The following is a 12286-nucleotide window of genomic DNA, read 5'->3' as shown; positions in this document are numbered from 1 at the left end:
TCTCGATGTTCCACAGTTTACTTAACCTTTCACATACTGAGGGACATCTTGGTTGCTTTCAAATTTTGGCAACGCTGCATAAAGCTACTAGAAACATCCACAGGCAGGTCTTTGTGTGGAAGGAAGTTCTCAACTCGTTTGTGTAAATACCAGGGAATATGATCACTGAATTGTATGACAAGAGTGTGTTTAATTTTCTATGAAACTGCCAGACCGTCTTTCAAAGTGGCTGTGCCATTTTTCATTCCCACCAGAAAGGAATAAGAGAGTTCCTTGCTCCAAGTCCCTGCTAGAGTTCGGTGAAGCCAGCATTCCAGCCATCTAGAATGGTACATCATCCGTGGTGTTTCCTTGTGGTTTCAACTGGCAAATCCTCAGTGACAAACAAGCATTTTCAAAGAGCATGCTTCCTAACTCTCAAGTGGGTTCGATTTTTGTGGGGGGTCACCTTATAATTATTGGTCACTGATTTAAATAATTATGATCAATAATAGTTGGTAAGGCCACTACTTATTAAAATGTGTTAAGATTTTCATTAAGCACATGTCAAGTTTTTGCATCTGTTCTATGAAGATGGATATGCCTTACTCAAGGAAGGAAGATTCACCAGGCACAATGGCACAATCATCCCAGCCACTTGGGAGGCTGAGGCAAGATGATCACAAGTTCAAGGCCAGCCTCAGCAACTTAGTGAAACCCTGTCTCAAAATTTTAAAAAAGGGGGCAGGGGCTAGGGATATATAACTCAGTGGTAAAGTGCCCTTGGATTTGATCCCCAGCACCAAAAAAAAAAAAAAGTGTGTGTGTGTGGGGGGTTCATTGGGCTATTAAATTAGGGTTATTGATATATTAGTTGATTCCTCTATATTAATAAACATAAACAATTTAAAAATGATTTGATGTACATTTTTTCACTTGATTTGTTTTGAAAGTGATATTCATTCCATAGAAACTGCACTTCAAATTTTGAATTTTGATCTTTTCCCAGGTTAGCAATACACAGGATAGTGACTCTTTTTTGTGACGCTGGGTAGCCAAGTGATCTGCAGCTCCCTGTCATCCACTCAATCCACAAGCTTTATGTGGTAGACCAGGTGCCGAGCTATGACATTCAGTAGTCAGGTGCATTAAATGCACTTTCAATTATTGTGACATAACCCCATTGTAAGTCAAGAAGCAAGTTAAAAGTGTGACTCATAGGAACATAGAATGAATACCTGTAGAAGATTTTTATTCAACAGATTAACTAGTAATCGGCAAAATAGTTAAATGACTCAAAGGGAAATTTGAAGGCTGGATTTGTATAGGAAATTTGATCAATCAATGTTAGAGTAATATTGTCAGATTAGATGGCAAAATTGGTTAATGTCCTATGAGGCAGTGAATCATAACCTTTTGAAACAGACTGAATTTGTCCCCAATTTGAAATTAGGAATGGCTTCCTCATGCTGAGAGGCTGCAACCCTCTCCCAACTGTTTCTCCAATCTATTCCTCCATCCCTAACATCCTCTCTTTTAGTATTCCAAGTTCTATAGCAAGCCCCCCTGTGATACCCTTTCTTCCCCACAGTTAAAAAGATAAAATGTTTGGCCAGGCACGGTGGCATGTGGCTGGGGAGACTGAGGCAGGAGGGTCATGAGTTCAAAGCCAGCCCAGCACTCGGCGAAGGCTAAGCAACTCAGTGAGACCCTGTCTCAAAATATAAAATAGGGCTGGGGATGTGGCTCATGGTCCAGTGCCCCTGAGTTTAATCCCCGGTATCAAAAAGAAAAAGCATAAAAAGACCAAATGTTTGCTTTAAAAGGAACTACAGATGGGGGCCTCAGAAGTGGAGACAACTTTTGATATGATAAGGAGGCTCCAGGGCCTCCCACCTGTGAAACACCTGTGACATCCTCTCTTGGAAGGAGGCGGAACCTGTGAAGCTCCTGGCCTTTGTCCTGAGAAGTCCCTTCCCCTCATAAAAGCTTTCCTAGTCCCAGAGCTTTTCTAAAGTGGAACTTTTAAAACAGTGAAGTTTCTTCCACTTCCTTCAAAGTGGGCTTTGAATAAAACCCTATTTTCCTGCCAATTGAATGTTTTTGGAGCAGTGAGCTTTATGTCTCAGTCCCTTTCCCCCCTGGGGCCCTATCTTTGCCACCTGGGGACACTTTGGAGCTATCTTTTCTAAAACTCAGAAATTATTGGCATGTTTACTGGACAAAAATTCTACAAGTGGGGGCTGGGGTTGTGGCTCAGCAGTAGAGCACTGGCCTAGCAGTGTGAGGCCCAGGGTTTGATCCTCAGCACCACATTAAAAAAAAAAAAAAAAAAAAAAAAAAAGGTAAAATAAAGGTGTTTATTTTAAAAAAAATTCTACAAGTGAACATGCAGTCATACTATGTGTGGGATTGTCAATCAACAGCCCTACTTGACTCAGTACATTCCTCTTCTAAACAATCAAAAGATCTTTAGATGGTTTTGTGCCCCCACAAGACTTTAAAAAGACATGATAACCAAATTTCTACTTTATTTCCAATTTTTAAAATAATTTTTAAACAATGCCATTTTAAATTTTTTTCTATATTATCTGTATAGGTCAAAGAATATGAATTAACACCCTCCCTACCATAACAGCCCCAGTAGTGCAAAAAGTGGGGAAAATATAAGAAATGATTCTTTCTTATAATTATGCCTCATGTTCTGAGTATCTGGGATTACAGGCTTGAACCACCACACCTTGCAAGAAGTGTTTGTTTGTTAGTTAAAAAAAAAAAAAAAAACACTTTTTATTGCTCACCCTTGGATCTTTATTTTATTTATTTTTATGCAGTGCTAAGAATTGAACCTAGTGCCTCACACATGCCAGACAAGCGCTCTAACACTGAGCCACTACCCCAGCCCCAAGAAGTGTATTTTTTAAATCACATTTCTAAGAATTTTGATATATCTAGCTACTGTGTTGTTAACAAGCATGCAAGTTTAATGCAAGTTTACATTAATTGTGCTTTATTTCCCTCCTTATTCTTTTTTTTTTTTTTTTAAAGAGAGAGTGAGAGAGGAGAGAGAGAGAGAGAGAGAGAGAGAGAGAATTTTTTTTTTTTTGTGTTGGTATGTGGTGCTGAGGATCGAACCCGGGCCGCACGCATGCCAGGCGAGCGCGCTACCGCTGAGCCACATCTCCAGCCCTCCTTATTCTATCTAAGCTTTTAACCTTAAATTCCAATTTGTCTGATTAATATAGATAATTAGTATTGTCCAGTATAGTATTCATTTTTTAGTACCTCTTTATCAATACTATTATTTTTAAAATTTTTTTTCAATATTATTGTTATTTTAAAAAATTTTTTAGATGTTGATGGACCTTTATTTTATTTATATGCAGTTCTGAGAATTGAACCCAGTGCCTCACACATGCTAGGCAAGTGCTCTAACACTGAGCCACAATCCCAGTCCCAATACTATTATTTTTAACCATTGTATGATTACATTTGTTTGGGGTATTCTCTGTAAATAATACAGGGCCTAAAAAAAAAATGTATAGTCACATTTAAAGTAGTTCTTAAGCTGGGCATGGTGGCACATGTATGTAATCCCAGCAGTTCCAGAGACTGAGGAAGGAGGATGGCAAATTTGAGGTCAGCCTCAGCAACTTAGCAAGGTTCTAAGCAACTAAATGAAATCCTGTCTCAAAATAAATTAAAACAAAACAAAACAAAACAAAAAGGCTAGGGATATGGCTCCATGTTTAAATGTCCCTGGGTTCAAATCCCTCGTACCAAAATAAGATAGAGTAGTTGTTGATTTACTTAGTTTTCTTCCTTCCACCCTGCTTTTTTTTTTTTTTTTTTTTTTTGGTACCTCAAAGGCACTGGCCGAGCCACATCCCCAGCCCTATTTTAAATAATAAAATTATTTAGAGACAGGATCTCACCGAGTTGCTTAGCGCCTCACTGAGTTGCTGAGGCTGGCTTTGAACTCGCGATCCTCCTGCCTCAGCCTCCTGAGCCGCTGGGATTCCAGGCTTTCGACACTGCGCCCTACCACCCTACCTTCTGTTTATTAGCACCATCAGGTAACATTCCATCCATCCATTCGTAACTTTGTTTTACATGCACTTATGTTTAGAGACACCTTATTTAATATGCACTGTTGATTCGTTAACATTGAGCTCACAGCTAATAGCTCTATAACTGTGCCCGGATGAAAGTTATCTAACTGTATTTTCTCCACAATGTGTGTCATGGTCTTTCAGCACTCAGGAGCACAAGGGAGCCCTGCACCTATACTCTATATTCTGCAATCACTTTAAACAATAAAGTTTAAAATCAGCAAACCTCCAGCCCCACCAAAAAAAGAAAAAAGAAAAAAAAAAAAAAAAAAAGCCCAAAACATGGCACTAACCCTTCTGTGAAGTCTGATTGATTTTTCCAATATGCAAAGTGAAACAAGAAGGCAACGCACGGCCGCATGGCCTTGATGAGCTTCAGCTGGAATCCTGTTGGACCACTCAGAATTCTCGCTTCTCTGCACATGTCCACAAATGCTGGGTTGATTTGAGAGTGAGGGTTTGGTGAGTAGGTGAACTTGCAAACACAGAGTCTTAGATTTCTTATTTTTGCTGGTTTCTATCTTTCCCTTGTTATTTTGTTTCTTTCTTGGTACTGAAGATTGAACCCAGGGGTGCCTAACCACTGAGCCACCTTCCCAGCCCTTTTTGAGTCAGGGTCTCACTGAGTTGCTAAGGGCCTCACTAAATTGCTGAGGCTGCCTTTGAACTGGTGATCCTCTTGCCTCAGCCTCTTGAGCGGCTAAGATTACAAGTGTGTGCCACAATAACCGGCCCTCTTGTTATTTTCAAAGATCTGTTCTACTTTGGGGGGAGGGGGGAGTGCTGGGGATTGAACCCAGGACCTTGTGCACATAAGGTCTAAGCTCAGGTCTAAGCACTCTACCAACTGAGCTGTATCCCCAGCCCCTGTTCTACTTCTCCATTCTCTCCTGGTTTGTTTCTGTTTGGAGAACATTTTTTCCTGAATATTCTCTCCATATCTTCTTTTTTCTTAGCAAGTGAATTGTTCTACCAGGTACAATCCTACAGACTCTATTTCCCCGGAGTCCAGCTTCTAGAAATCTAGAATTAGATGCTTCTCCCTTTTATAGGGAAGCTGAGGTACAATTTATCCTTTATATCCACAGGGGGGTGGTTCCAGGACTCCCAGGCATCAAAATCTGTGTGCTCAAGTCTCTTATATAAAATACAAAATATTTTCATAGAACCTATGGGTATATCTGCAGATTATTTATAATACCTAATACATTGTAAACGTGACATAAATATTTATTATACTGTATAGCTTAGGGAATATGACAAGCAAAAGTCTGCACTGCACATGCTCAGTACAGATGCAACAAAAAAAAAATTATTTGCATTTAGTTGAATCACAGATGCAGAACTCACAGATATTCAGGGCTTACTGTAATTGCCTGGACTTCCCTTGTAACATTTTTCTCGTTATCACTAATGTTCAGAGGCAGAACTAAGTATTTTCTTGTCAGTTCAGCCTCTAACTCAAGAACGTCTTTCAATTTGTAAACCCAGGTCCTTCTTCAGCACTGCACAATGTTTTTCTATTGGTTTATTTATTTATTCAGTACAAGGGGTCCTCTATCACTGAGCAACGCGCCCAGACCTTTTCATTTTCTATTTTTCATACAGGATCTTGCTAAATTGCCGGGGCTGGTCTTGAACTTGCAATCCTCCTATCTCAGCCTCCCAAATGTCTATCTAGGACCATAGGTGTGTACCAATAGACCCACTATTTATTATTTATTTTATCTACTCTTTTTGCTTCTGGAAGTCTTATTCACACGTTAGGCTATAGATCTACCCTCCCAAACTGATTTTTTTCCCCTAATTTCTATCTCTTTATTTTTTGCTTTCAGTGAACTGTATTTGTTGTTGTTGTTGTTGTTGTTGTTGCTGGGTTGTTGTGTTTTGGTGGTGCTGGGGATGGAACCCAGGGCCTTGTGCATGCTAGGCAAATGCTCTACCACTGAGCTACATCCCTGGACCTGGATTTTTTACCTTAGTTTTCTCGGTTATTTATCTGAATCTCTATAATGACCATTCTCTCCTTCAGTTCATCCGATGAGCCATTTAGTTGGAAAATCATATATTTTTAGCTCTGTACTCAGTTTGCTCTATTTAAATTTCTGGGTTATTATTATTTTTTTTTTTTAAGATTTATGTTGTCATCTTTCTCTTTCAGTAGTTCTATGTCATTGGGTGTGTGTTGTTTGTCCCTCCTGACCTCCCTGTCTCTGCCAGCTCACTGGGGCTCAGGTCTAAGCCCAGAGGCACCCGAAGGAATGAAGGGATGTTTTCTATTGGTAGAGAAAGCAAGGAAACACTGTCCTGCTCGTGGCAGCTGCAGGCACACTCCCCATCTCCCACAGAAGCATCTGGAAAATGCTTCCCTGGTCTGGGTTCTGAAAGTATCCCAACATCAGAAACAAGGAAACCTAGCCCACTTGTTCAAGGGCTTCTTAGTCCTGAGATAAGGCACAGGGGACCAGGTATCTTCATGTAGTGCAATGTCATCCTTCCTTTGGGGATCTCAGTCTTTGAGGTCCAAGCCCTCCCTGGGATCCACTTCTCAGCCCTTGTTTCAAGCCTCCCCAGTATTTGTTGAAGAGCTAGAGACCTGGGCTACACACAGGCCCCCCAGGCGAATAGGGCTTGGGAGGTGCTGGGTGTGCTGCTGGTCGCCTGCAGCACAATGGGTGCTTCTCCACCACCTGGTTCACTGGTCTCTACAACTGTTTGACTCAAGAGGGAAACGGAGAAAAAAGAAAGCACAACCAGGTTACCACATCCCTAGAATGGGGTTGTAGTTCAGTGGTAAGCACTTGCCTAGCACATATGAGGGACTGGGTTCGATTCTCAGCACCATGTACAAACATATAAAATAAAGGTCCATTGACAATGAAATATCTAAAAAAAAAAAAAAAAAAAAGATTTTAAAAAATAAAATAAATTTTAAAAGATTTGTAAAAAATACTTTGTTACAGAAATCATAAAGATGGTATGTAAACAGTAAAGTTTGAGAAAAACTACACCAGCACAATGTCCAGCTTCCCTTCCCCCTCTAGTGTTTGATTACGCTTCACACAGAGTTTCCAGAATGCTCTAATGGTGTGTGTTGGGTGTATGGCTGAAAATAAAAGGAAAAAAAAAAAAAAAAAAAGAGGGCTCACAATCATGATCAAGCTAGCCAAATAACTAGTTTAATGATTTTCTTCATGGCTTGACAAACCATACATTTCTATCATAGGAGTACCACATGCATAGGCAGACCTCGAAATAGAGGTAGATAATTAAAGAAAGCAAGGAAGCAGGAATTGTCATGTTCTAGAAACTGTCCAATTGAGTGATGGCAGCAAGGACACAGAACCTGGGACTACTAGGGAAAGGCAGGAGAGAAGTTCTGACTGTTCTAAGGGACATCCTCTCACAGCTTTCCTTCTCCCTGAGAGTCTGGGTTACTATAAAGGAGATTTTTCTTAATATCTTTATTTTTATGTGGTGCTGAGAATCGAACCCAGTGCTTCACGCATGCCGGGCAAGCGCGCTACCACTTGAGCCACATCCCAGCCCCTCTTTCTTTCTTTTTAAATAAGAACTTCACATTTCTTTTGTTGTATAGTATTATCAATGCAATGTAGAAGTTTGAGAAAAAGAGCACACGGTGGCACCTTCTAAAGGTCCAAAGGCCCGGCTGGCACACACACACACATCTCTCAAAGCCACAGACACACAAGTACCTTAAGCACTTGCAACCCCAGGTCACTCCTGTTGCCATTATCTCTACCGCAACAAATGGGTCCTGACACATGATGTTGGTGAGTCTGGCTGGACCCACACAGTTGCTTTATACCTTCCTGAAAGACTAAACGTTGTTACCACTGTCCACTGGTGACGAGTCTTTACTTCCCCGAATGCTGCTGAAGTATAACACCAGGGAAGCATGCCAAGGCAAGTTTAGAAGTTTAGAGTGGAAAGTAAAAGCTTTATTAAAGGACAGCAGAAAAGACTTCTCCCTGGAGGAAGAAGAGGACCCGAAAGGCAGAATCCGTGGAAGGGGGAGTTCTTCCCTTTTTTATAGCTAAGGTCTTTTTAGTTTTCCCACATTCATGTCTTTTGTTTCCCTTTATCTTTCAATGATAAAATGCAGGTGGGAAGGCCCAAAAGGTGGGAGATAAGTGGGCTGGAGGAGTAACATGGGCAGGAAGGGCCTGGGGCAGCTTTTGATTAGCATTTCCCTGTTTGCTGGGAGCTGTTTCATAAATAGTTGCATAGGATGGGTTCCGGCCCTTGGGGACATTAACATTTCAATTTCCCCAAGTGCTGCTCTGGTTTCCTGGACCCCACTCTCTATAATGGCCTCAGTTTTCTTTATCTTACTTGATAATTAGATCCGATTTACCTAACCACACTAACTACCTATCTGTAAATCTGGCTTCAAGGTGACACTTAGCTGGGGGCTCACAAAAATGCCTTCCTGGCCTCAGGAAATTTTCTGTCCTGAGAGCTCTGCTTTCAGATCACCTGCCTCAACCAGGTTCAGGTCATTTTGTTGAAGATGGAACAGAATGCACAGGTAGGGGAACAGGTCATCTTTCAGTGTTGGGAGGGGGAGGGGACATTCCCTCCCCTCCACCAAGTGGCTGAGCCATGGTCCACCTCTGATTCAGGGATTTCGGTCCCTGCCCTACCCCGGGCACTGAAGTCAGCTGTGTGCCACTGAAGAAAGCCACTGTGCCCTGGGCACTTGGGCTCACTGGCCCAGGGCCCCGCCGTGAGTGTGTGTTGAGTATGTGTGTATGTGTGTGTATGTGTGTGTGTCCCAGCACGCACGCGGCTTTGGCCCAGCACTCTCGCCCCCAGCTCCTGGGGGACGCCGGGCACATTTGGCCAGAGCAGCACAATGGCCAGCTCTCCGCGGTTGGCGCGTGGCCGAGCCCGGGGGGTTTCAGTCGTTTTGCAGAATTCTCTTATTGTTCGCGAGTCTCGGTGGCCGTCGCCTGCGGCCGGCGGGCTGCAGATCCATTCACCCGGCTGCCCGGCGTCCCGCGCACCTGCCTGGCGCCCCCACCCCGCCCGCCCGCCATCTGTCGTCTGAGCGCCATTGTAAGCAGCCGCGCCTGGCGTCCTGGACGACACCCAAGGGGACCCGGAGCTGAGGCCCGACCGGAGGCAAACAAGGAGGGTTTATTCTAGTCCCCGTTTGGAGGTGACCTTGAACAAAATAGCCAAGCCTGGAGCATCCGCCCGCTCCCCCGCCCTCCAGGGTTTCTTTAGGACCTTCTCCTGCACGGGACCCGGGGGTCGGCCATCTGAGCCGGATCCTCCAGTTGAGGACGTCTGGGGTGTTATTCTTTCTGGGAGGAGCCCTGCAGCGGGCAGATCGCGCCACTTGGCTTCCCGAAGAGACACCCCCCCCCCCAGCCCGTTTCGAATGCAGATGTGGGTTTTGTCTCCCGGGAGCCTGATCCTCTGAGTTCATCCCGATTGTCCGCGCCTCTTAGGATGCTGGGCTGAAAGGAGAGCTTCTCTTTCCTGCAGTTGCAAATGCAGCCCTTTCAAGCCCCCCCCCCCCAGCCAGTCTGCGGCCTCAGCAGTCTGCATTTTGCCCATATTTGTTTACTCTCTCACATCCTTCTTATCAAGCGCTTGGCCATATTCTGACAAAGCTATGGCTTTGTCGTCTTGAGGTCGCGGTGAGCTTGCCTCTACAGACCAGAGCCGTGCGCCTCCAGGATTGTACTCCGACCTCCCTCCCAGGCATCTCCCCCTCCTAGGCATCTCCCATCCCAGTGTAAGACTTGCACGGGTTCCCACTACCCGCTGCCCCCATGCACCACAGGGACATCAACTCTCCTGTGGGAAAACAAAGGGTCAAATACCCCAATACCGGAGGCGCCCAGGGACAGATGTGAACCTTATCTCTTTGTGCTTGAAAAACAAAAGCAATCCACACTCAATTTGGATTGCTATCACCCACTAGCATTTCCCCGCTAAGACAGGTGTCAGGCGGTCTGGGGGGGGATTTGAAGCTGGTCTTTCTGGGGTGACACCCCAATGCAGCTGTAGCTCCCTTTCTGTTGTCTCTTGACTGCTGCCCTGAGAAGGGAGGGCCAGACCCTAGAGGTTCCAGGAACTGCTGGGCTCTGCCAGACAGACTGGGTCCCTCTGCCTCTTGGACTGGATTCCAGTTTACAATTCTCTGCTGGGGAAAGTCCTGCAAGGGTCTTCATGGCTCTGGAACTCAGAACCAGGAATGCAGGAAACTTGAGTCCCTATTACAGTGCAGATCCCTCTTGGACAGCGTTGGGGGAAACAAGGAAAAAGAGAAGTGCATCTTTGAATCCCTCTTCCCATTGCCTTCAATTCACAAATGGTGTGTTTGTGTGTGTGCTCGAGGTAGTACATGTAAATAACACACACACACACAGCTGAATTAAAAGGAGCATAACGATTCAGTGAAAAAGCAAGTCTCCCTCCAGCCTAGGTGTCATTTTTTTCTTTTCTGTTCCTGGGTGGATCCAGGGGGCCTTACACTTCCATCTCAGGTTCTGTGCTCCTTTATTATTGCTTCCAGCTGTAGGAGCCTCATCAAGACTCACCACTTGCCCTCCACAGTAAAGCAAGGGTAAGAGGCTACTGCAGAGGCTTTAGGACTGAGAAAGTGTTAAATGTGTTCCAGGCCCACGGAAGTGCTGTTAACCACTCTGTAAGCCAAAGTACTCTTATCTGTCCCCTCCTCTTGTCTGGCAGGGATTGAGGAGATAGGATTGAAAGGTCTTGGGTAAAGAAAGGAAAGGTTTGGCAGGTGGCAGGTTCTTAGAAAGTGCCCACTCCTAATCCCAGCTACTCAGGAGGCTGAGGAATGAGGATAGCAAGTTTGAGGCCAGCCTGGTGACTTAGCAAGATCCTGTCTTGAAATAAAAAGGGGTAAGGATGTGGCTCATTCATTGAGTCCCCCTGAGTTTAATCCCCAGTACAAAAAAAAAAAAAAAAAAAAAAAGGAAAGAAAGTGAGTAGAGGCAAGGAGCTGGAGTTGAGGGGGGAGATAGAGACGGAGCTCTGGAGGAATGTCAGTTGGGTTATGCTGTATAACAAACAGCCGCAAAACATGCACAGTAACAAGCACTTCTCTCTTGCTCTGCCTTTGCAGGCTGCTGCAGGTTATGGGTCTGTGAGATGGCTGGGGTGATTCTGTCCCCTGTGTCTTATTTGGGAGCTGGAATAAGAGGCTCAGCTCTCTAGGGGATTTTCTGGCAATGGCTGAACTGTGAGATGCCAAGCCAAGCTGTCCAAGTGTAATACTTGCCTAATGTTCTACGGGTCAAATAAGTCATATGACCCAATCCAGAGTCAGAAGGGATCAGTCCATCTGCCATGAAATAGTGGCAAAGTTGTACATTACCAGGGAACAAAGATTCGGAAGCAATATTTCAATCTCTTTATATTATTTTTTCAGATGATGGCATCCATCTCTACATCCTTAAATACTATTGATATAGCTTGGTTCTTGAATGTCCCACAAAGGCCCATATGTTAAAGGCTTGATCAATCTCCAAGGTGGCTCTGTTGGGAGGTAAGACCTATTGAGAGGTATAATTGGGGATGTGCCCTTGAAGGGGACTGTGAGACTTCAACCTCTCCTAGTGCTTTTTTTTGCTTCTGGATAATGAGGCAAGCAGTTTTACTCCACCACATACCTGCCAGGTGGAAAAGCAGTGGGTCTGCCCATCATGGACTGGAAAATTCTAAAACCATGAGCCCAAAACACCTTTTGTCTTTGTAAGTTAATTTTCTCAGGTATTTTGTTATAGTGGGGAAAAGCTAACACACCTACTTGCTAAGATTCCCTAATGTACATTCCAGCCTATAGCTAACCTGGAAGTTGCAAATACCCCACAATTCCCACTCCCCACAATAGCTCCATGTGCACATCTCAGACTTCTCCAGATAGAAGTCTCGACTTCCTGTCCCTAACCCAAGTCTGATTTCAGCAGTAGTCCCTCCTTCTACCTTCCTGTTCAAAGTAGGGGCAGAGGGTCACTTCCTCCAAAACATGCCTTTCCTTGGTCCAAGCCCCCCAGCATGTCACACCTGAATAACTGCCATTTTCATATCTATGCCCCCTGCTTCTGCCCTACTCCCTTCAGTCTCTTCTCAATACAACCACACTGGCTACTCATAAGTTATAGGTCAGATCATGTCCCTCCTCAGCTCCC

At 44.2% G+C, this 12286-nt stretch overlaps 1 non-coding gene across 1 annotated transcript; it reads right to left on the bottom strand.

Moving 5' to 3' along the window:
• Positions 1-5979: 5979 nt before the first annotated feature.
• Positions 5980-6050, bottom strand: Trnaa-agc (transfer RNA alanine (anticodon AGC)). Its single transcript has one exon. It is a non-coding gene; the product is annotated as a tRNA-Ala (tRNA).
• Between the last annotated feature and the right edge of the window lie 6236 nt (positions 6051-12286).

Source organism: Urocitellus parryii, chromosome 2 (genome assembly GCF_045843805.1).
Source record: "Urocitellus parryii isolate mUroPar1 chromosome 2, mUroPar1.hap1, whole genome shotgun sequence".
In the NCBI taxonomy this organism is placed as follows: Eukaryota; Metazoa; Chordata; class Mammalia; order Rodentia; family Sciuridae; genus Urocitellus; species Urocitellus parryii.
This window is presented reverse-complemented; position numbering and strand designations above follow the sequence as displayed.